This window comes from Giraffa tippelskirchi, chromosome X (assembly GCF_054371585.1).
Source record: "Giraffa tippelskirchi isolate mGirTip1 chromosome X, T2T-mGirTip1v1.2.pri, whole genome shotgun sequence".
Classification (NCBI taxonomy): domain Eukaryota; kingdom Metazoa; phylum Chordata; class Mammalia; order Artiodactyla; family Giraffidae; genus Giraffa; species Giraffa tippelskirchi.
In genome coordinates this window covers 79,773,987-79,795,955 of record NC_137289.1, presented here as the reverse complement: position 1 = coordinate 79,795,955, position 21,969 = coordinate 79,773,987, and the positions used below count along the sequence as shown (strand labels likewise).

Here is a 21,969-nt window from a genome sequence, read left to right as displayed (position 1 = left end):
TCTTTATTATCTGAACTACCAAGGAAGCCCATATATTAGTGCTAGTTGATTCACTATAATGCCATTGTAATTCTTGAACTTAAATGATTTTACTGATACTTAATATTGTGTGATTCTTTTCATTTCTTCTTTAGTTGATATCTGAACCTCTTGTTTAGAAGAGAAAGTTACCTTTATTATGACAAAACTTGAATGGCATGATCAAGACATAAAGTTCTATCAAATTCTCACAGAAGTAATTATTTCTCACAGATATAATTCAAAAGTAAAGAGGCTGTGTAAAGTTTGAGAGTTTGGATAAAATGGGCAGGATTAACTCTATGTCAAATATTCTTGGTTATAGAATACTGATCACTGAGAAACTCTTCTGTATCTATAGAATATTTCTATCTAGGTACTTACTCTATCTTTTAGAATGTAAGACATCCATTTTTTCATTGAGATGAATTTTTCTTTTTCATCTCATATGCTAATAGTTACACTTTGAAATGTTCCTATTTCTTAAAGGATGTGTTGAAGAACATATCTGACTGATTGAATAGAAAGAGGTTGATAACATCCAAGTGAAAATTTCACCTGCTATCATGAAAGTTTACATGTCATTTACAAGGCAAACACAGAAAATAATTATAAAATCAAAAACATGCCCTTATCATGGAGTGCATCTTGTCCCACACTCTAGCTGTCAAGAGTGTTTTCTGAGTTCCCACGTATGGCTTCTGTATGATATAGGGACATATAGAAAATGTTAACATCTCCAGTCCTCAAAAGACTTCTAAGGCCAAGAAGAAAAATATTCATTTGATGGTAAAATACTTTAAAGGTGCATTTTTAGGTGATTTCTGAATAGAGAGACTAAGTCTGAGATTAAAAAAAAACAAAACAAATACCTATGGAACATATAACACACACACATATGTGTGTGTATATGTGTGTGTGTGTGTGTATATATACAGTACTAACTGCTTGGGTTTTTGGAATGATTAATAAACCTTTCTGTAGTGTGACATCTATTAGGAGAAATGGATATATGCAAATGATTCTAATCTAGTGTAAAATATAAATGACATAAAAGTTATATGGGCAAAGCTCCAAGAATCTGAGAAATTACTGGTGTATGTTTGGAAGAAAAATTGTGTCAGGAATAATGACTTACTGTAATGGAAAGGATATAATGTGGCAGATAGTAGGTCATTTGATATTTTTAGTGAGGGGTGATTTAAACAAAAACTCAAAGGTGGGGAAGAGAAACGGATCCAACTTCAGTCTAATGAAGATGAGAAACAAACTTGAATTGGATGGTGTGTGTGTGAGTGTTTCCTGTGGTGTATTGCTTAATAATTCTGTTTGCAATACCCAAATATTCAGCTGCCAACTCAAATCATTTTTCGTGGTATTTAGCATATATAGTTTCCACATGAGTGGGTAATATTGACTTAAATATAAATTATTGCATAATAAATGTTTTTTTGTGGGAATCATCAGTGTTTTATTTCCTCATATTCTATTAGAGAGGCAGACAAACAATACGAAAAACAGTGAACTAGAAGTCAAGAGAAATGTATCATAGTTGAAGCCTTATTTCCTTTTTTTTTTTTAATCCCAGGAGTGATCTTGCAATTTATTAACAACATAGTACTGCACAGGCAAAATCATACATCAATGGCAACACATACACATGTGTGTTCCCACGTGTAGCACTAGGGCATATTTCAGACAAAACAGTAGACACCAAGTTCACAAACTAGACATAGTTCATAATTCTTTGATTTTTTTTTTCCTTCAGGTTAGTGTAAGACCTTATTTAACAGTTGTAACAAGAGCCTTGCTTTCTGACATTGGCTAAATCACATTTTCTTATTGAGCCATAATTTCTGTCTCTTTATCTTCAAAGAATTTGAAGAAAACATCAGATAATAAATAAAAATACATTGCAAAGTCTAAAACAAAGTATACATTTTTATATAATATAAATTTTATGTTATACTATAGAACTTATAAGAACCTTTGCAGTGTTTAAATTGAGTTAAATTTCAGTAAAATGAACTCTAAGGAATTGCTTATTTCATTTTTTATAGAATTGTATTGAATATGAGTTACCATGAAGTGGGAGAAGGTAATGGCAACCCACTCCAGTATTTATGCCTGGAGAATCCCATGGACAGAGGAGAACCTTGTGGGCTGCAGTCCATATGATTGAAAAGAGTCAGATATGACTGAGCGACTTTCACTCACTCACACACTACCATGAAGTGAAAGTCATTCAGTCGTGTCTGACTGTTTGTGACCCATGGACTACACAGTCTATGAAATTCTCCAGGCCAGAATACTGGAGTGGGTAGACTCTCCATGCTACAGGGGATCTTCCCAACCCAGGGATCGAACCCAGGTCTCCTGCAGTGCAGGTGGATTCTTTACCACCTGAGCCACAAGGGAAGCCCAATAATACTAGAGTGGATAGCCTATCCCTTCTCTAGCGGATCTTCCTGATCCTGGAATCAAACCAAGGTCTCCTGAATTGCAGGTGGATTCTTTACCAACTGAGCTAACTGGGTCATTAATTAAGGCTTGTAATCTTTCCTTGGTATTATTTTGCCAAATTTTCAGGTTCTGAATATATTATTGTATCAATCAAATTTCTCTACTGATTTTTATTTCAAAATATATCATGGTATATCATAAAACTGTTAGCTGAGAGGAGAGACAAGATGGTGGAGGAGTAGGTGGATGTGGAGCACATCTCTCTCCATGAGTGCATCAGAAACACAGCTTCAGATGCAGATCTCACAGAACACCAGCTGAGAGTGGGCAAGAGTGTCTGACCATTGGAAAGGAATATAGAGACTTACACAAAACTTCATAGGATGATGCAAGGAAGGGAAAAAGAGGAGAGTGAGCAGGACTGGAACTGTACCTGATCAGTGGGGGAACTGAAGCAGGTGTCAGATCCCCACATTGAGGCAATTGTTTGGACAGAGGGTAAGCATTTGAGCCTGTAGGAGAGTGCAGCAGCTGATCTATGACAGTCTGAATAGAATGAGAACCACACAGACAATACTTGTCACAGCCCTACATACCCAGGATTGGGACACAAGTCCTATGGAATGTGCTGAGGTTGGGGGCTGGAGCATAGGAAATGGAGAACAACTCCAAGAATGAGGTCTGCTGTTGACTGCAGGGAGACAGGCCGAGGGGATGTGAGGGAGGACATCTCAGTGGGGAATGCCTTTGAGGAAAACCAGTCAGTCATGGAGTCAAGGCAATACTGCTGAGTCGTGTGCAAGGGATGGAGCCATCACTGTAGCCTCTCTCTCTCCCCAACTGCCAGTGCAGGAAACTGATCAATAGAGAAAGACCCCCAGAGAGTGTGGCTCTTTAAACATTAGAGAAGGACCCCAGCCACAGGGGGGCCTTTGAGGGCCTGCTGTGCCAAGCAACAGAGAAGGACTAGCAAGGGAGGCCCTTTGAATGCCAGCTGCCAGAGGCTAGAAAAAGACTCTAATAGTAGCATAATTCCTGTGCCTGAGGCTGCTGGCATCCCTGCACACTTGGCAATGTCAGGGTCCTCACAATGCAAGCAGCTACACTACCTGCATGCTTGATCCTCACTGGGGCAGAGAGTCAAAAGCTGGGGAAAATACTAATAGCACATTATGTCCTTCTCCAGGGCCCCTGTGATCCAAATAGTTGCACCCGGCCCTCACTGGGACAGACTCAAGTCCTCCAGGGCCAGCCTCAGGAGCAAACTCCTATAGATGACCCACATGCAGAGGTGATGGTAAAACCACAATGGAACTGCATGGTCAGTGTGGCTAAAAAAGATGATCAAAAATCTTCCCACTAACTGTACAAGCTGCAGATTAAATCCACATGATCAACTAGGTGGACTCTGTGTCTAAGAAACATATAAAAGGACAATGAGAGCTCCCACAGAAGAAAACACACTAGCTCTGGCAGCTGTGAACATTGGAGGCAAGAACACCCAGGAGTAGGGCCAGATTAGACTCTGATCTGTCCCCATAGCAAGTCCAGAGAACAATTTAATACTGGAGGGCATTCTAGAAAGGCAGAGGTGGACTGTGACTCACAGGGAGTGAAATGATACTGATAGCTGAGATCCCAGAAAAACATTTATTATTTTTCTTATATTTTGATTTCTTCTGTAGTTGGCTCTGGATTTATTTTCCTTTTTTTTTTTCTTTTGCATTGGTTGATTTTATTTTTACTATTAACCTTATTTAAACTTTCGAGAACTTCTTTCTTAAAATCATACATTTTATTTCCTTTATATACGTCTAACTCTACAGTGGGTTTTGAAGTCTTGTAGGATTTGTTTAATTTTTTTTGGCTTCTTTGTTTGCTTTTCTTATTGTTCTTTTCCTGCTGTAGTTATATTATGTGTGTGTGTGTATATATATATATATATATATACACACAAATACATATATGTACTCATATATATATATAAAGATATATACATATAAATCATTTTTATACAATTCTATTTAACTTTGCTTATCTACCTCTTATTTTCTTCCATTTCTTTACTTCACCATTTGTTAATTTGTTTCATTTTCCTTGCTTTATTCACCAGTTGGCACTCTGCTTCGGTTTTGTTTCCCAATTTGTGTTTTACTTTTTTTTTTTCAAATTATTTATTTTAATTGGAGGCTGCATAGAAAAAGCAAGAGAGTTCCAGAAAAATATCTATTTCTGCTTTATTGACTGTGCCAGAGACTTTGACTGTGTGGATCACAATCAACTGTGGAAAATTCTGAAAGAGATGGGAATACCAGACCATCTGACCTGTCTCTTGAGAAACCTGTATGCAGGTCAGGAAGCAACAGTTAGAACTGGACATGGAACAACAGACTGGTTCCAAATAGGAAAAGGAGTACGTCAAGGCTGTATATTGTCACCCTGCTTATTTAACTTCTATGCAGAGTACATCATGAGAAACGCTGGGCTGGAAGAAGCACAAGCTGGAATCAAGATTGCCGGGAGAAATATCAATAACCTCAGATATGCAGATGGCACCACCCTTACGGCAGAAAATGAAGAAGAACTAAAGAGCCTCTTGATGAAAGTGAAAGAGGAGAGTGAAAAAGTTGGCTTGAAGCTCAACACAGTTTTCAATTCAGAAAACTAAGATCATGGCATCTGGTCCCATCACTTCATGGGAAATAGATGGGGAAATAGTGGAAACAGTTTCAGACTTTATTTTTGGGGGCTCCAACATCACTGCAGATGGTGATTGCAGCCATGAAATTAAAAGTCGCTTACTCCTTGGAAGAAAAGTTATGACCAACCTAGACAGCATGTTAAAAAGCAGAGACATTACTTTGCCAACCAAGGTCCGTCTAGTCAAGGCTATGGTTTTTCCAGTAGTCATGTATGGATGTGAGATTTGGATGGTGAAGAAAGCTGAGCGCTGAAGAACTGATGCTTTTGAACTGTGGTGTTGGAGAAGACTCTTGAGAGTCCCTTGGACTGCAAGGGGATCCAACCAGTCCATCCTAAAGGAGATCAGTCCTGGGTGTTCATTGGAAGGACTGATGTTGAAGCTGAAGCTCCAATACTTTGGCCACCTCATGCGAAGAGTTGACTCATTGGAAAATGCCCTGAAGCTGGGAAGGATTGGAGGCAGGAGGAGAAGGGGAAGACAGAGAAGAGATGGCTGGATGGCATCACTGACTCGATGGACATGGGTTTGGGTAGACTCTGGGAGTTGGTAATGGATAGAGAGGCCCGACGTGCTGTGATTCATGGGGTCGCAAAGAGTTGGACACGACTGAGGGACTGAACTGAACTGAACTGAACTGAATTACTTTAAAATATTGTAGTATTTTTGCCATACACTGACATGAATCATGGTTGTTCATGTGTCCCCCATCCCGAAACCCCTCTCACCTCCCTCCCCATACCATCCTTCTGGGTTGTCCCATTGCACTAGCTTTGAGTGCCCTGTTTCATACACCAAGCTTGGAGTGGTCATGTATTTCACATATGGTAATATGCATGTTTCAATATTATCCTCTGAAATCATCCCACCCTCACCTTCTCCCAGAGTCCAAAAGTCTGTTCTTTATATCTGTGTCTCTTGTGCTGACTTGCATAAAGTGTCACCCTTACCACTTTTCTAAATTCCATATATATGCATTAATATACTGCATTGGTATTTCTCTTTCTGACTGACTTCACTCTGTATAATAGGCTTCAGTTTCATCCACTTCATTTAAACTGATTTGAATGCATTCTTTTTAATAGCTGAGTAATATTCCATTGTGTACATGTACCACAGCTTTCTTATACATTCATCTGCCGATGGACATTAGGTTGCTTCCATGCCCTAGCTATTGTAAACAGTGCTGCAATGAACATTGGGGTACATGTGTTATGTCCCACTTGATCATGGTATATGATTCTTTTAATGTATCATTTAATTCAGTTAGGTAATTTTTTTGTTGAGGATTTTTGCATTTATGTTTACCAAGGATATTGATCTGTAATTTTCTTGTACTGTACAGTTCTTGTCTGATTTTGGTATCAGGGTAATATTGGCTTCATAAAATATTTTATGAAGGTTTTCTTTCTCTTCATCTTTTAGGTGAGTGTGAGAAGGATAGATATTAAATCTTCTTTGAATGTTTTGTCGAATTTATCGGTAAAGCTGTTGGCTCTTGGACTTTGGTTTGCTAGAAGGTTTCTGATTAATGGTTTAATCTCCTAACTAGTAATCAGTCTGTTCAGATATTTATTTCTTCATGATTCAGTCTTGGGAGAAAATATATTTTTCTAGTAATTTATCAATTTCTTCTTGGTTATGTTAGTTATTGGTGTAAAATTCTTCATAGTAGTTTCTTATCTTTTATATTTCGATGGTATAATGTATCTTCTTTCATTTCTGATTATATTTATTTGCATCCTCCTTCTCTCTCTGGTTCAGTTCAATCGCTCAATCGTGTCCGACTCTTTGTGACCCCATGAATCGCAGCACACCAGGCCTCCCTGTCCATCACAAACTCCCAGAGTTTACCCCAACCCATGTCCATCGAGTCGGTGATGCCATCCAACCATCTCATCCTCTGTCGTCCCCTTCTCCTCCTGCCCCCAATCCTTCCCAGCATTAGAGTCTTTTCCAATCAATCAACTCTTCGCATGAGGTGGCCAAAGTATTGGAGCTTCAGCTTCAACATCAGTCCTTCCAATGAACACCCAGGATTGATCTCCTTTAGGATGGACTGGTTGGATCCCCTTGCAGTCCAAGGGACTCTCAAGAGTCTTCTCCAACACCACAGTTCAAAAGCATCAATTCTTCAGTGCTCAGCTTTCTTCACCGTCCAACGCGCACATCCATACATGACCACTGGGAAAACCATAGCCTTGGCTAGATGGACCTTTGTTGGCAAAGTAATGTCTCTGATTTTAAATATGCTATCTAGGTTGGTCATAACCTTCCTTCCAAGGAGTAAGAGTCTTTTAATTTCATGGCTGCAATCACCATCAGCAGTGCTTTTGGAGCCCCAAAAAATAAAGTCTGAAACTGTTTCCACTGTTTCCCCATCTATTTCCCATGAAGTGATGGGACCAGATGCCATGATCTTAGTTTTCTGAATGTTTAGCTTTAAGCCAACTTTTTCACTCTCCTCTTTCACTTTCATCAAGAGGCTCTTTAGATCTTCATTTTCTGCCATAAGGGTGGTGTCATCTGCGTATCTGAGCTTATTGATATTTCTCCCGGCAATCTTGATTCTAGTTTGTGCTTCTCCCAGCCCAGCGTTTCTCATGATGTACTTTGCATATAAGTTAAAGAAACACAGTGACAATATACAGCCTTGACGTACTCCTTTTCCTATTTGGAACCAGTCTGTTGTTCCATGTCCAGTTCTAACTGTTGCTTCCTGACCTGCATACAGGTTTCTCAAGAGACAGGTCAGATCGTCTGGTATTCCCATCTCTTTCAGAATTTTCCACAGTTGATTGTGATCCACCTAGTCAAAGGCTTTGGCATAGTCAATAAAACAGAAATAGAAGTCTAGCCAAATATTTATTTATCTTTGTAAAGAATCAGACCTTATGCTTTGTTGGTCTTTTAAATTGTTTTTAGTCTCTATTTCTTCTTAGAACCACTTCTACTTCATCTCATAAATTTTGGTAGGTCTTATTCCTATCTTCATTTTTATTGAAGTATTTTAAAAATTTCTCCTTTGAATTTGTTGATCATGCATTGGTTGTTTAGTAACATGTTGTTTAATTTCCGTATTTTTGAGTCTTTTCCATTTTTTTGTGATTGATTTCTAGGTTCATAGCATTGTGGTCAGAGAAGATGCTTAATTTAATTTCACTCTTTTTGAATTCATTAAGGCTTGTTTTGAGTCTTATCCTGGAGAATGTTCCATATGCTTTTGAGAATGCTGTGTATTCTGATGCTTTTGAAGAGTATGTTCTGTACATATCTTTCAAGTTCATGTGGTTTAATACATCATATAAGGCCAATATAGCCATTTTGATTTTCTGTCTCGATTATCTATCCATTGATATAAGTGGACTGATTAAGTCTGCTACTGCATTGTATTGCTTTCAGTTTCTCCCTTTAAGTCCATTAATATTTGCTTTAGATATTTTGTTGCTCCTTTATTGAGTGTATATACACTTATAAATTTTATGTCTTGTTACATTGACCTTTTTAACACTATGTTATATTCTTGTTTGTCTTTTATTAAAGTCTTTGTTTCAAAGTCTATTTTGCCTCATATGGTACAGCTATTCCAACTTTTTTTTTCATTTTTATTTCCATAAAGTATCTTTTCAATTCTTCACGTTCAGTCTGTGCATGCTTTCCTCTGTTGTATACGTCTTGTATGGGACATATAGATGTATCCAACTTTTATTTTTAATCCATTAAGCCATTCCATGTCTTTTGGATTAGTGAATTTTATATATTTACATTTAAAGTAATTATTTTATGTAAGCTTAGGTAAGCATATATTTATTGCTATTTGTTCATTATTTTCTGGATGTTTTTATAGTTTCTCTCTTGGTTGAAAGTTTATTTCTTTCAAAACTTTGAATGTTATTTCCCTCTCTACCAGTCTGTAATGTTTCGTCTGATAGCCTTGTAGGGTTTCTTTTGTATATAACAATTTGTTTTTTTCTTGATGATTTTATAATTCTTTTATTCTTAATTTTACCATTTTAATTATACTGTGTCTTGGCATGTATCTTTTCAGGTTTTCCTTATTTGAAGCTCTATGTACATCCTGGACCCAGATGTCTGTTTTCTTCCTTAAATTTTTCAAACACTCAAAATAATTTTTCAGGTATTCTCTCTCTTCTTCACCTGGGACTCCTATAAATGTGCATGTTATTCTGCTGGATGTAGTCTCAAAAGCCCCTTAAAGTATCTTCAGTTTTTAATTTTGTTTTAAATATTTTGCTGCTCTGTCTGGGTGAGTACTATTTTTTTGTCTTCCAGCTTAATTATTTGGGGTGGAATGTCCTGTAAATATCAATTAAATCTAACTTGTCTATTGTATCATTTAAAGTTTGTGTTTCCTTGTTAATTTTCTGTTTGGTTGTTCTATCAGAAATCTTCCAGCAAAAAAAAGCCCAGGACCAGACGGCTTCAAGCTGAATTCTACCAAAAATTTAGAGAAGAGCTAACACCTATACTACTCAAACTCTTCCAGAAAATTGCAGAAGATGGTAAACTTCCAAACTCATTCTATGAGGCCACCGTCACCCTAATTCCAAAACCAGACAAAGATGCCACAAAAAAAGAAAACTACAGACCAATATCACTGATGAACATAGATGCAAAAATCCTTAATAAAATTCTAGCAAACAGAATCCAACATCATATTAAAAAGATCATACATCATGACCAAGTGGGCTGTATCCCAAGAATGCAAGGTTTCTTTAACATCCGCAAATCAATCCATGTAATACACCACATTAACAAATTGAAAGATAAAAACCATATGATTATCTCAATAGATGCAGAAAAAAGCCTTTGACAAAATTCAACATCCATTTATGATAAAAACCCTCCAGAAAGCAGTAATAGAAGGAACATACCTCAACATAATAAAAGCTATATATGACAAACCCGCAGCAAACATTATCCTCAATGGTGAAAAATTGAAAGCGTTTCCCCTAAAGTCAGGAACAAGGCAAGGATGCCCACTTTCACCACTACTATTCAACATAGTTTTGGAAGTTTTGGCCACAGCAATCAGAGCTGAAAAAGAAATAAAAGGAATCCAGATAGGAAAAGAAGAAGTAAAACTCTCACTGTTTGCAGATGACATGATCCTCTACATAGAAAACCCTAAAGATTCTACCACAAAATTACTAGAGCTAATCAATGAATATAGTAAAGTTGCAGGATATAAAATTAACACACAGAAATCCCTTGCATTTCTATACACCAATAATGAGAAAACAGAAAGAGAAATTAAGGAAACAATACCATTCACCATTGCAACAAAAAGAATAAAATACTTAGGAAAATATCTACTTAAAGAAACAAAAGTCTTATACATAGAAAACTATAAAACACCAATGAAAGAAATCAAAGAGGACACAAACAGATGGAGAAATATATCGTGTTCATGTATTGGAAGAATTAATATAGTGAAAATGAGTATACTACACAAAGCAATCTATAGATTCAATGCAATCCCTATCAAGCTACCAATGGTATTTTTCACAGAACTAGAACAAATCATTTCACAATTTGTATGGAAATATAAGAAACCTCGAATAGCCAAAGCAATCTTGAGAAAGAAGAATGGAACAGGAGGAATCAACCTGCCTGACTTCAGGCTCTACTACAAAGCCACAGTCATCAAGACAGTATGGTACTGGCACAAAGATAGAAATATAGATCAATGGAACAATATAGAAAGCCCAGAGATAAACCCACGCACCTATGGACACCTTATCTTCGACAAAGGAGGCAAGAATATACAATGGAGAAAAGACAATCTCTTTAACAAGTGGTGCTGGGAAAACTGGTCAACCACTTGTAAAAGAATGAAACTAGGACACTTTCTAACACCATACACAAAAATAAACTCAAAATGGATTAAAAATCTAAACGTAAGACCAGAAACGATAAAACTCCTAGAGGAAAACATAGGCAAAACACTCTCCGACATAAATCACAGCAGAATCCTCCATGACCCACCTCCCAGAATATTGGAAATAAAAGCAAAATTAAACAAATGGGACCTAATTAAACTTAAAAGCTTTTGCACAACAAAGGAAACTATAAGCAAGGTGAAAAGACAGCCTTCACAGTGGGAGAAAATAATAGCAAACAAAGCAACAGACAAACAATTAATCTCAAAAATATACAAGCAACTACTGCAGCTCAATTCCAGAAAAATAAACGACCCAATCAAAAAATGGGCCAAAGAACTAAACAGACATTTCTCTAAAGAAGACATACAAATGCCTAACAAACACATGAAAAGATGCAACATCACTCATTATTAGAGAAATGCAAATCAAAACCACAATGAGGTACCATTTCACGCCCGTCAGAATGGCTGCTATCCAAAAGTCTACAAGCAATAAATGCTGGAGAGGGTGTGGAGAAAAGGGAACCCTCTTATACTGTTGGTGGGAATGCAAACTAGTACAGCCACTATGGAGAACAGTGTGGAGATTCCTTAAAAAACTGGGAATAGAACTGCCATATGACTCAGCAATCTCACTGCTGGGCATACACACCGAGGAAACCAGAATTGAAAGAGACGTGTGTACCCCAATGTTCATCACAGCACTGTTTACAATAGCCAGGACATGGAAGCAACCTAGATGTCCATCAGCAGACGAATGGATAAAGAAGTAGTGGTACATATACACAATGGAATATTACTCAGCCATTAAAAAAAACATGTGAATCGGTTCTATTGAGATGGATGAAACTGGAGCCCATTATACAGAGTGAAGTAAGCCAGAATGAAAAACACCAATACAGTATATTAATGCATATATATGGTATTTGAAAGATGGTAATGATAACCCTATATGCGGGACAGAATAAGAGACACAGATGCATAGAACAGTCTTATGGACTCTGAGGGAGAAGGTAAGGGTGGGACGTTCTGGGAGAATAGCATTGAAACATGTATATTATCATATGTGAAACAGAACACCATTCCAGGTTCAATGAATGAGACAAATGCTCAGGACTGGGGCAATGGGATGACCCAGAGGGATGGGATGGGGAGGGAGGTGGGAGGGAGGTTCGGGATGGGGAACACATGTAAACCCATGGCTGATTCATGTGAATCAATGGCAAAAACCACTACAATATTGTAAAGTAGTTAGCCCCCAACTAAAATAAATAAATTTATTTAAAAATTATTTATTTTTCATTGGGGGATAATTGTTTCAAAATATTGTATTGGTTTCTGCCATATATCAACATGAAATACCCATAGGTATACATATGTTCCTTACTTCTTGAACCTCCCTCTCACTTCCCATCACATCCAACCTTTCTAGGTTGTCACAGAGTAGTGGAATTGAGCTCACTGCATCAAAGAGTAAATTTCCAATGGCTATTTAATTTTACATATGGTAATGTATATGTTTCAATGCTACTCTTTCAATTCTACTCATCACAGAGTCTCTTTCCCCAACTGTGTTCACAGGTCTGTTCTCTAAGCCTGTGTCTCCTTTCCTACCCTGTAGATAAGTTCTTCAACACCATTTTTCTAGATTCTATATGTTAGCATTAATGTGCAATATTTGTCTTTCTCTGACTTACTTTACTCTGTATAATAGGATCTAGTTTTATCCACCTCATTATAAATAACTCATATGTGTTCCTTTTTATGGCTGAATAATATTACATTGTGTATATGTACCACAGTTTCTTCATTCATCTGTTGATGTACATCTAAGTTGCTTCCATGTCCTAGCTATTATAAATAGTAATGAAATAAACATTGAGGTCCATGTGTTTCTTTTCAATTATGATTTCCTCAGGGTACATGCCCACTAGTGGGATTGCTGGATAATATGGTAGTTTTATTTTTAGTTTTTTATACAATCTCCATGTTGTCTTCCATAGTGGCTGTATCAGTTTATATTCCCACAAACAGTGCAAGAGGATTCCATTTTCTCTACACCCTTTCCAGCATTTAGTGTTTGTAGATTTTTTGATGATGGGCCTGGTGATTGGTGTGAGGTGATACCTGATGGTAATTTTGATATGCATTTCCCTATTAATGAGTGATGTTGAGCATCTTTTAATGTGTTTATTATTCATTTGTATATCTTCTTGGAGAAATATCTGTTTAGGTCTTCTACTCACTTTTTGACTGGGTTATTTGTTTTTCTGGCATTGAGATGCATGAGCTGCTTGTATATTTTGGAGATTAATCCTTTGTCAGTTGTTTCATTTGCTATTATTTTCACCCATTCTGAGGGCTGACTTTTCACTTTGTTTATAGTTTCTTTCAGTGTGCAAAAGCTTTTAAGTTTAATTAGATCCCATTTGTTTATTTTTGGTTTTATTTCCATTAATCTATGATCTTGCTGTGATTTGTGTCAAAGCGTATTTTGCTTACGTTTTCCTCTAAGAGTTTCATAGTTTCTGGTGTTACATTCAGGTCTTTAATCCATTTTGATTTCATCACTGAGTATGGTGTTAGGAAGTGGTCTAATTTCATTCTTTTACACATAATTGTCCAGTTTTCCCAGAACCATTCATTGAAGAGACTATCTTTTCTCCATTGTGTGTTCTTGCCTCCTTTGTCAAAAGTAACTTACCCGTAGTTTATCTCTGTGCTTTCTATCTTGTTCCATTGATCTACATTTGTTTTTGTGCAAGTACCATACTGTATAGATGACTGTAGCTTTGTAGTATAGTCTGAAGTCAGGCAGGTTGACTATTTCAGCCCCATTCCTCTTTCTCAAGATTGCTTTGGCTACTCAGGGTCTTTTGTGTTTCCATAAAAATTATGAAAATGTTTGCTCTAGTTCTGTGAAAAATACCATGGAAATTGTATACACTTTTCCTGTCTCCTGAGAAACCTGTATGCAGGTCAAGAAGCGTGTTAGAAATAAGCATGGAACAGCTGACTGGAGTAATATTGGGAAAGGTGTATGACAAGGCTGTATATTGTCACCCTGATTATTTAAACTTCTATGCAGAGTGTGTGTGTACTCAGTCTCTTCAGGGATGTCTAACTCTTTGTTACCTCATGGACTGTAGTGTGCCAGACTCCTGTGTCCACGGGATTCTCCAGGCAAGAATACTGGACTGGGTTGCCATTCCCTTCTCCAGGGGATCTTCCTGACCCATGGATTGAAACTGGGTCTCTTACTTCTCCCTCATTGGCAGGTGGGTTCTTTACCACTGAGCCACCAGGGAAGCCTCCTCTATGCAGAGTACATCATGCAAAATGCTAGGCTGTATGAATCACAGGCTGGAATCAAGATTTCTGGGGAAATAATAACAACCTCAGATATGCAGATAATACCATTCTAATGACAGAAAGCAAAGAGGAACTAAAAAGCCTCTTGATGAGGGTGAAAGAGGAGAATGAAAAAGCTGGCTTAAAACTCACCATTTGAAAAAATTAAATCATGGAATCCTGTCCTATCACTTCATGAAAAATACAAGGGGAAAAATTGGAAACAGTGAAAGATTTTATTTTCTTGGGCTTCAAAATCTCTGTGAATAATGACTGCAATCATAAAATTAAAAGGCTCTTTCTCCTTGGAAAGAAACCTATGGCAAACCTGTATAATGTATTAAGAAGCAGGGACATCAGTTTGCTGACAAAATTTCATACAGTCAAAGCTTTGATTTTTCCAGTAGTTGTGTCTGGATGTGAGAGTTGAACCAAAAAGAAGGCTGATGGCTGAAGAAATGATGCTTTCAAACTGTGGTGCTGGAGAAGACTCTTGAGAGTCCCTTGGACAGCAAGGAGACAAAACCAGTCAATCTTAAAGGAAATCAACCCTGAATATTGACTGGAAGGACTGATGCTGAAGCTGAAGCTCCAATACTTTGGCCACTCGATGCAAAGAGCCAACTCATTGGAAAAGGCCTCGATGCTGGGAAAGATTGAAAGCAGGAGGAGGAAGGGATGACAGAAGATGAGGTGGTTGGATGGCATCACCTATTCAATGGACATTAGTTTGAGCAAACTCCAGGATATTGTGAAGGACAGGGAAGACTGGCATTCTGCAGTCCATGGGGCCACAAAGAGTCAGACACAACAGAGCAACTGAACAACAACAAAGAATTTCATTATATATACCAGCTTCTTCTTCGGGATATTGACTACCAGACAAGAGTTTAGAATACTCAGTCTCAATAACTCACTTGTTATAAAGCAAGACATAAGCTTGAGCCTTGCATACTTCATCCATAATGCACATATTTAGATTGGAATCATTGCAGTGTAACCAGTACCCTCCTTCAGAATTATAACAGTATGTGGTGTAATGTTCTGAGCCAAATTCTTTCCCGTGGTGCATTATGCAATAGATAAAGCATTATAGTCTGAGAGATTTCAAATATTCCCTGCAACACTAGGGTCCCAAGTTTCAGATTTCTTCAAAACCAATATGAATACCAATCTTCTGTCAATTTTTATGTCCTTATCACCTGAATCATTTGAGGTGTATTCTGAGAACCTGAGGTAAGTGGCAAATCATAAACTGTTTGGCAGCTTCTGTGAGCGTAACTGGTTTTGAGGAGAACCTTCTACACTTCTAATTACCCTGGTTATATGTACATTTTTCCTTCTGAAGCTTCAGTTTCTGTGAACTTGGCCAACATTTCAGTGACAAGACATGGCTGGGAAGTAATATCTTTTCCACTGCATTTGTATCTTTCTTGAAATTCCAGTAACAAGTTCCAGAAAGGTTCTATGTTATTTAATTTGTTGTCACATGCAAGACATTTAACCTAAGAAGCTGTATATACAAAAAATGTTACTCAAAACATTCAGAAACTGTATGATAAGTTTACTTTGAGAAGTTGAGGTAAGTGGTGGTAACCTGCTATCCGTTATCTCTAGTTCATGTTGTACTTTATTCAAAAGCTCACAAAGAAATTCCTGGGCGTCTTGTTGGGGATAACCACGAAAATCAGGAAATAATCTCCATACTGAGCACTGTATAGCAAAATGATGTGACCAAGGTCCAGTTTCCAGACCACATGATTTAGAACAAAGTATGCAATTCATGATAAAAAGAAAGGTATTATCAACTTAACTGTCTTGGTTGAATAAATCCCATCTTTCTATTCTTTGATGCTCCACCATGTGCTGCTACTGCTAAGTCGCTTCAGTCGTGTCTGACTCTGTGTGACCCCATAGATGGCAGCCCATCAGGCTCCGACGTCCCTGGGATTCTCCAGGCAAGAACACTGGAGCGGGGTGCCATTTCCTTCTCCAATGTATGAAAGTGAAAAGTGGAAGTGAAGTTGCTCAGTCATGTCCGACTCTTCGTGACCCCATGGACTGCAGCCTACCAGGCTCCTCTGTCCATGGGATTTTCCAGGCAAGAGTACTGGAGTGGGTTGCCATTGCCTTCTCCTGCTCCACCATGTAGTCCTGATGATAAAGTTGGATATCTGGACTGAAGAGATTTTTTTCTTCATATTCATTCATTTGATATACTGTGTCTGTGATTGGAAGATGCTTATAAGAAGATCTTGTTTTATCACTAGATGTCATAACCAGCCATTGGTTCAGATCAATTTTTGAAAAATATTGGAGCAAACAAGTAAATGACTCAACATTTGAACAGTATTCATATAGCCAAGTATTTCTAAAATTTCACAATCTTGTTACACTAAGAATTACTATTGGCCTTCATTTAACAAAGGAGTCACTGACTTTTTAAATCTTACATCTTCAGAGGTAGATATTACTTTATCTTTTGCTGATGCTGCTGAGGTTTATTTTTTTTTTTTTTTTTTTTTTCCATTAAACAATATTTTATTCCCTTAATCTAAGTTATTTGAAAATAGACTTAGTCCATCCGGCTGCTATAATAAAATACCACAGACTGGATGATTTGCAACAGAAAGTTATTTCTCACAGAAAAACACAATCAATCTACACCATAGACATTTACTTTTCTTACACATTTCCTTTGTCTCAGAAGAGGAAAATAAGTGTTGAACAGAGAGATAACAATCAGGAGTCTCTTACTTAGAGTTTATCTTATCTCTCTTTCCACTGCTTTCAGAATCGCAAGCGAACCTAAAGAGATCACCTCCACCGCTTTGATGCAGGGCGGAAATTAGATACATAGCTGCTGAGGTTTATAGTGATAATTAAACAGGAACTATTTCTATTATGGTGGACCAAGCTAGACCTTGCAAATGTAAATTCTTTCTTGGAGTTAAATTTTCTACTGCTGGTTTAACTTAATACTCTAATTCTTGCCATATTTTCTTCACTTCTCTTTTTGCTTTTTTCTGAAATTCTTTTTCTTGCCTTTTTCATCCAATGGGTAACTGTTCAAAACAAGTTTGAGAGATTTTACCCATTTGTTTCCTTCTCTTGCCGTGTACCATTTGACCACATCCAATCTACCTTGATTCACTGACCTAACATTCCTGGTTTTTATGCAATACTAAGGAATCAGTGAACTAAAATGGATGGGAATGGTGAATTTAATTCACAGGACCATTATATCTACCACTGCGGGCAAGAATCCCTTAGAAGAAGTAGAATCACTCTCATAGTCAAAAAAAAATCTGAAATGCAAAACTTGGGTGCAATATTAAAAACAACACAGTTTACTTTCAAAGCAAACCATTCAACATCACAGTAATACAAGTCTATGCCCAAACCACTATTGATGAAGAAGCTGAAGTTACTGGTTCTATGAAGACCTACAAGACTTTATGGGGAGTGCTAAGTTGCTTCAGTCGTGTCTGACTCTTTACAACTCTATAGACTGTAGTCTGCCAGACTGCTCTGTCCATGGAATTCCCCAGGCAAAAATACTGGAGTGGGTTTCCATTCCCTTCTCCAGGGTATCTTCCCAACCTGGGGATCAAACCCAAATCTCTTGCATTACAGGCAGATTTTTTTTTTTTTTTTTTTTTTACCATCTGAACCACCTGGGAAGCCCAAGAATACTGGAGTGAGTAGCTTATCTCTTCTCCAGGGTATCTTTCTGACTCAGGAATTGAACAGGGTTCTCCTGCATTGCAGGCATATTCTTTACCAGCTGAGCTGCCAGGGAAGTCCTCCTTTTCATCTTAGACAATTGGAATGTGAAAGCAAAAAGTCAAGAGATACCTGGAGTAACAGGCAAGTTTGGCCTTGGGGTACAATATGAAGCGGGGCAAAGGCTAATAGAGTTTTGTCAAGAAAACATGCTGGTCATAGCAAACACCCTTCTCCAATAACAGAAGATATGACTCTAAACATGGGCATCACTTGATGGATAATACCAAAATAAGATTGATTGCATTCTTTGCAGCCAAAGAAGGAGAAGCTCTATACAGTCAACAGAAAGAATAAAAAGAAGACCTGGAGCTGACTGTTACTCAGATCATGAGCTCCCTATTGCAAAACTCAGACTTAAATTGAAGTAGGGAAAACCACTAGGCCATTCAAGTATGACCTAAATCAAATCCCTTATGATTATACAGTAGAGATGATGAATTGATACAAGGGATTATAGCTGGTAGACAAAGTGCCTGAAAAACTGTGGACAGAGATTCATAACATTATACAGGAGGCAGTGACCAAAATCATACCAAAGTAAAAGAAAAGCAAGAAGTCAAACTAGTTGTTGAGGAGGCTTTACAAATAGCCGAGTACAAAAGAGAAGTGAAAGGCAAGGGAGAAAGGGAAAGATATACCCAACTGAATGCAGAGTTCCAGAGAGGCAGGGGAGATTAAAAAAAAAAAAAAAAGCCTTCTTAACTGAACAATGCGAAGAAATTGGGATTGAGGAAAACAATAGACAGGGAAATCCTAGAGATTTCTTCAAGAAAATTGGAGATAACAAGGGAATATTTCATGTGAGGATGGACATGATAAAAGACAGAAATGGTAAGGATCAGATTAAGAAGAAATGGCAAGACTATACAGAAGAACTATAAAAAATTCTAAATGATGCAAAGTGAGGTGTGTGTGAAGTCAAGTGGGCCTTAGGAAGCATTGCTACGAACAAAGCTAATGGAGATGATGGAATCCCAGCTGAACTATTTCAAATCCTGAAAGATGATGGTGATAAAGTGCTGCTCTCAATATGTTAGCAAACTTGGAAAACTTGGCAGTGGCCACAGGACTGGGAAAGGCAAGTTTTCATTCCAACCCCAAAGAAGGACAAAGAATGTTCAAACTACATTACAACTGTGGACATTTCACATGCTAGTAAGATTTTTATCAAATCCTTCAAGCTAGGTTTCAGCAGTATGTGTGTGACTTGAGAACTTCCAGATGTACAAATTGGATTTCAAAGAAGCAGAAGAATCAGAGATCAAATTACTAATATTCCTTTGGCTCATGATGAAGGCAAAGGAATTCCAGAAAAAAAAAAAAATCTACTTCTGCTTCATTGACTATGCTGAAGACTTTGACTGTGTGGATTGAAACACTTGTTGAAAATTCTTAAAGATATGTGAATACTGCACAACTTTACCTATCTCCTGAGAAACACGTCTGTGTGTCAAGAAGGAACAGTTATAACTGGACATGGAACAAATGAATGGTTCAAAATTGGGAAAGGGAGTAGGACAGGATTGCATATTGCCACCCTGCTTATTTAACTTATATACAGAGTACATCATGTGAAATGCCAGGCTGGATGAACCACAAGCTGCAACCAAGACTGCCAGAAGAAATATCAACAACCTCATATACGCAGATGATGCTACTCTAATGGCAGAAAGTGAAAAGGAAATAAAGAGTCTCTTAATGTGGATGAAAGAGGAGAGTAAAAATGTTGGCTTAAAACTAAACTCTAAACACTCAAAATACTAAGATCATGGCATCCAGCTCCACCACTTCATGGTAAATAGAAGGGGTAAAAGTGGAAGCAATGATATATTTCCCTGGGCTCCAAAATCAGAGATGGTGACTGCAGCCATGAAACTAAACCATTCTTGCTCCTTGGAAGAAAATCTGTGACAATCCAAGACAACGTATTAAAAAGGAGAGGCATAATTTTGCTGAAAAAGTCCATATAGTCAAAGCTGTGGCTTTTCCAGTAGTCACGTACGGATGTGAGACTTGGACAATAAAGGAGGCTGAGTGCCAAATAATTGATGTTTTCAAGCTGTGGTGCTGGAGAAAACTCTTGAGAGTCCCTTGAACTGCAAGAGATCAAACCACTCAGTCCTAAAGGAAATCAACCCTGAGTATTCATTGGAAGGACTGATGCTGAAACTGAAACTCCAATATTTTGGCCACCTGATTTGAAGAGCCGACTCATTGGAAAAGACCCTAATGCTTGGAAAGATTGAAGGTCAAAGGAGAAGAGGGTGATAAAAGATGAGATGGTTAGATATTATCACTGACTCAATGGACATAAATCTGAGCAAACTCTGAGAGATAGTGAAGGACAGGGCAGTCTGGCATCCAGCAGTCTATAGGGTCACAAAGAATCACATATACTGGACAACATTATTGTTGAACAACAACACCGAAGTTAACTGTTAAGGATTTGACTTTAAAAGCAAACATAGTCTTTGACTTCTAAAACTGAAGAGAAGTCAAATCTATATAACTCTTCATTTATTGCCTGTATACACTCCTCATTTCCTTATTTTAGTTATCAAGTATTTGCCAACAATACAATTTATTTTTGTAAAAGCTAATGGGCATCCCCGCCAACAGTGTAAGAAGGTGCCCTTTTCTCCACACCCTATCCAGCTTTTACTGTTTGTAGAGTTTTTGATGATGGACATTCTGATCAGTGTCAGATGATACCTCATTGTAGTTTTGATTTGTATTTCTCTAATAATGAACGATGTTGAGCATTTTTTCATGTGTTTGTTAGCCATCTGTATGTTTTCTTTGGAAAAAAGGCTGTTTAGGTCTTTTGCCCCCTTTTTGATTGGGTTGTTCTTTTTTTTTTTTAATATTGAGCTGCAAGGGCTGCTTGTATATTTTGGAGAATAATAATTCTTTGTCAGTTGTTTCATTGCTATTTTTTTTTATCCCATTCTGAAGTTTGACTTTTCACCTTACTTATAATTTTCTTCATTGTTCAAAAGCTTTTAAGTTTAATTAGGTCCCATTTGTTCATTTTTGTTTTTATTTCCATTACTCTAGGAGATGGGTCATAGAGGATCTCGCTATGATTTATGTCATAGAGTGTTCTGCCTATGTTTTACTCTAAGAGTTTATAGTTTCAGGTCTGAAGTTTAGGTCTTTAACCCATTTTGAGTTTATTTTTGTGTATGATGTTCATAAGTATTCTAACTTTGTTATTTTGCACATAGTTGTTGTAGTTCAGTTGCTCAGTCATGTCTGACTCTTTGTGACCCCATGGACTGCAGCACACCAGGCTTCTCTGTCTTTCACCATTACCCCAAGCTTGGTCAAACTCATGTCCATTGAATCAGTGATGCCATCCAACCATTTCTTTGGGATTGGAATGAAAACTGACCTATTCCAATCCTGTGGCCACTGCTGAGTTTTCCAAATTTGTTGACATATGTGTGCAGCACTTTAACAGCATCATCTTTTAGAATTTGAAGTAGCTCAGCTGGAATTCCATCACTTCCACTAGCTTTAATAGTGAGGCATCCTAAGGACCACTTTATTTCACACTCCAAGATGTCTGGCTCTAGGTAAGTGATCACACCATCATGGTTATCCAGGACATTAAGACCTTTTGTTTTTTGGGTTTCTTTTTTTTGGATTGTTCTTCTGTATATTCTTACCACCCCTTCTTAGTCTCTTTTGCTCCTTTTAGGTCCTTTATTGTGCCCATCTTTTCATGAAATTTTTCCTT

General features: G+C 37.5%; 1 pseudogene; it reads right to left on the bottom strand.

The window, feature by feature from the left end:
• LOC145535668 (ubiquitin carboxyl-terminal hydrolase 44-like) overlaps positions 1–21,969 on the bottom strand; it is a 104,942-nt pseudogene that overhangs the window by 53,819 nt on the left and 29,154 nt on the right.